Below are 4,472 nucleotides of genomic sequence, written 5' to 3' on the forward strand. Positions count from 1 at the left end.
TTTGACAGCAAATACAAAAGTTTGTACATGCATAACATTTCTCAGTTTTCTACATAATAATACAACCCCAACTAGGTCCTCTGTTATGAAGATAACTTATAAAAAATGCTACAGAGACATAAAGGAGTATCAGAGTCTACTATGAACATTGTTTTTAACTTTTTAAAATCTTTGTTTATTGCATAAAGATAGCCAGAAATTGAGAGGGAAGGGGGTGATAAAAAGGGAGAGAGACAGAGATACACCTGCAACAATGCTTCACCACTTGTAAAGCTTTCCCCCTGCAGGTAGAGACCAGGGGCTCCAAGCCTGGCCCTTGTGCATTGTAACATGTGTGCTTAACTAGGTACACCACCACCCAGCCCCTATTATGAACATGCTAGGAAATTGGATAATATAGAAAAATAATAAAATTCTTAGAATCATATGAACTTCTAAGACTGAATCCGAACAAAATCTAAAATCTGAACAGACTAATTTCATTCAAGCAAGTAAAAAATTAATATAGTAATACCAAAAATCACTAAGGTTCAAAACAATATTTCAAATATTCTTTTAAAATGATATGGCACCTTAGGTAAATTTACCCCCAAAAGGATTTTGCATCCCAAAAAGAATTTTGGCCCATACTCCCAGAGGGATAAAGAATAGGAAAGTTTATAGTGGAGGAGATGGGACCCTGGTGGTGGGAACTGTGTGGAACTGTACCCTCTGTTATCTTACGATCTTGTTAATAATATTAAACCACTATTCAAAATAATAAATAAAAGAGAAACACAAATCAATGGAATAGATTCAGCAGCCCACCCTGCTCCCCCCCAAAAAAGAAGCATGACTGGGGAGATAGCAAAATGATTACTCAAAACACCTTAATTCCTGAGACTCTGAGTTCCCAGGTTCAATCCCCAGCACCATCTTAAGCCAGATCTGAGCAGCACTCTGATCTCTTTCAGTCTCTCTCTTTATATCTCTCTGTCTCCCGCTCTCTCAATGAATGAACTATTTAAAAAAACATGCATATATGAATAATTGACTTGCCACAATGTAGTCAAGAGCCTAAGATGCAGAAAGGAAAGTGTCTTCAACAGATGGTATTGAGAAACCTAGGCAACCGGATTTCAAATGAATTGTGAAAGAATGAAATGGCTACTATCTCACACTACACACAAAACTCAATTCAGAATGGATGAAGGACTTGGGTATAAGATCTGGAACCATAAAATACATTAAGAAGTGTAAGAGACACACTCTGTAACATTGGATATATTGATGCCTTTGGGAAGTGTAGTTAAAAGTCAAAGGGAAAAAAAAGCACAAATAAATAACACAACTTCATCAAACTAAGAAGTTCCTACAGAGTGACAGTAGCTACCATTAAAATGATAAGGTATCCTAGCAAATGAGAGAAAAATTGTACCTCATGCATCTGACAAAGGGTTAATATCCCATATAGGGGCTAGATGGTGGCACACCTGGTTAAGCTTACATGTTATAATGTGCAAGGACTACAGGTTCAAACCTCCAGTCCCCACCTACAGGGGGAAAGCTTCACGAGTGGTGAAATAGTGCTGCAGTTATCTCTCTGTCTTTCTCCCTCCCTACCTCCACCTTACTCTCAATTTCTGGCTGTCTCTATCCAATAAATAAATAAATAAATATAATAAAAATATCCCAGATAAAGCAATAGCACATACAACTAACTCAACAATACAAAATCAAATAACTGAATAAGAAAGACTTAGAAGATGTGAACATGTTCAGAGGAGAAGAAATTACAGAAGCCAGACCTTCCACCTTCTGCACCCTTTGTAGAATTTTGGCTCATACTCTCAGAGAGGTATAAAGAACAGGGAAATTCCAGTGGAGGGGATGGGACAAGGAACTCTGATGTTGGGAATTGTACCCCTGTTATCTTGCAATCTTGTTAATCATTATTAAATCACAAACAAAAAGTTAAAAGAAAAGATTCAGACAGACACTTCCTCAAAGAAATGTACAATGTCAATAGGCATGTGAAAATATACTCATAATTGCTTAGAGAAATGGAAATCAAAAGGGCAATTCTTCTTCTTCTAGCGTTTGCCCTCCTTCTGTAGCCAGTCAACAGCATCAGGTTGAGCCTGATGTAAAGTTTCGAGACCTCCTTTGAATCTGGAGAGGTGGCAGTCATTGAATATGTGGGTCATAGTCTTTCTGTAGCTGCAGGGGCAGTTCGGGTCGTCTCTGGCTCCCCAGCGATGGAACATAGCGGCGCACTGGCCATGGCCTGTTCGATAGCGATTGAGGAGGGCCCAATCATAACGTGCTAGGTCAAAGCCGGGTTGACACTTGCAGGGGTCTGTGATGAGGTGTTTGTTCTTGACCTCAGCTGACTGCCAGCTCTGTTTCCAAGAGACTGGAACAGAGAAGTTCAGTGTAGGCGTAGGGGACCAGATTGGGTGACGAGACGTCAAGCGTTGGACAGGGTGGGCGAAGATATCCGCGTATATTGGCAGGTCCGGTCTAGCATAGATGTGGGAAATGAACTTAGATGATGCCGCATCCCGACGAATATCTGGTGGGGCGATGTTGCTAAGAACTGGCAGCCATGGAACTGGGGTGGAACGGATGGTTCCAGAAATTATCCTCATGGAGGAATATAATTTGGAATCTACCAAGTGGATATGGGGTCTACGGAACCATACTGGGGCACAGTATTCTGCAGTGGAATAGCACAATGCCAGAGATGATGATCATAGTGTGGAAGCGCTTGTGCCCCATGAGGAGCTGGCCAGTCTTGCAATGATGTTATTCCTCACGCCCACCTTTGCTGCAGTTTTTATGAGATGTTTGTGAAATGACAGAGTGCGATCGAGAGTAACGCCAAGATAGACTGGCTGGGCTTCATGCCGGATTCTCGTATCGCCAAGCTGCACATTAAGCTCATGCGAGGCCGAGGCATGGTGTAGATGGAAAACAGATGATACCGTTTTTGCAGTGCTAGGGATTAGTCGCCATTTTTTACAGTAATTAGATATCAGAGACATGTCTTTCATGAGTGTTTCCTCGAGGATGTCAAACTTGGATGCCTGAGTTGCACAGCAGATGTCATCGGCGTAGATGAACTTCCTTGAAGAAGTTTCTGGGAGGTCATTGATGTAAATATTAAATAGCGTAGGAGCCAGAACAGAGCCCTGGGGGAGGCCACTTGAGACAAGTCTCCATCTGCTAGACTTGTCACCCAGATGTACCCGGAATCTTCTGTTTTGGAGAAGAAACGATATAGTGTTGGCCACCCATGGAGGCAAGCATCTTGAGATCTTGACCAGGAGACCACGGTGCCAGACCGTGTCATAGGCTGCTGTGAGATCAACAAAGACAGCACCCGTCTTTAAATTCTTCTGGAATCCATTTTCAATGTAAGTTGAGAGGGCCAGGGCTTGTTCGCAGGTAGATCTTCCTGGGCGGAAACCAGCCTGGGCGGGTGATAGGAATTTCTCTGTAAGATGAGAAATACGTGACAGAAGCAGCCTCTCAAGGAGTTTGTAACACACGGAGAGGAGAGAAATTGATCTATAGCTGGCGGCCAGTGTTGGGTCTTTCTTTGCTTTCAAAAGCGCTATAATCTTCGCACGACGCCAAACTTTGGGCATAGACTCAGATTCCAAGATGTGGGACAGGAATGAAGCGAGCCACTTCTTTGCCGCAGGGCCCAGGTTAAGAATGAGTTCTGGGGTGATGTTATCATAGCCAGCAGCTGTTCCCGGTTTAACCCTCTTCAAAGAGTCTTCCAGTTCAGACAGTGTAAAGGGAGAGATTTTTGGAGATGGACAAGATAACTGGAAGTGGGATGACCATTCATGGGAAATTTCTCTTTTCCAGACTGGGTCAATCTTAGCAAGTCCAACTTGTGTTAGGTGACTGGCCACTGAGTTTGGAGATACGGGAGGATGGGAGACGGGAGGGGGTTGGCTACCGGCACCCAGCAATAAGATATCACCTCACACCTGTGACAATAGTTATTTAAAAAATTCTGAAGCAGAGGAGATAGCATAAGGGTTATGCAAAAAGATTTTCATTCCTGAAACTCTAAAAAGACCAGATGCGACAAATGTTGCTAAGAGTATAGTTAAAAAGCATCTCTTGTTGCTGCTCTTTGCCCTGATGCAGCTTTCTGGTTCTATTCCCAACAATCCTCCCAAACAGTACTTTTAGCCCATCTGCACATTAGCTGTCTAGCCCAGGCTAAAATTAGTAAAGTCGCTGGCCCATTGGAATATAGCTAAAATAGATTTCCTAACTTCTTCTAACATGAAGAACCCAAATCTCATCTGCTCTACTCTTACCTTTAGGTTCCTAATTATTAAACAATTGGTTATGCTTTGTGTCTTAATGCTTTTTAGCCACCAGGTTGCAGATGCTACCATGACATCAGCCTGACTTCCCTGGGCAGATGACCTCACCCATGTGTTATGGAGCCCCACCTACCCAAA

The sequence above is a fragment of the Erinaceus europaeus genome, chromosome X, assembly GCF_950295315.1.
Source record: "Erinaceus europaeus chromosome X, mEriEur2.1, whole genome shotgun sequence".
In the NCBI taxonomy this organism is placed as follows: domain Eukaryota; kingdom Metazoa; phylum Chordata; class Mammalia; order Eulipotyphla; family Erinaceidae; genus Erinaceus; species Erinaceus europaeus.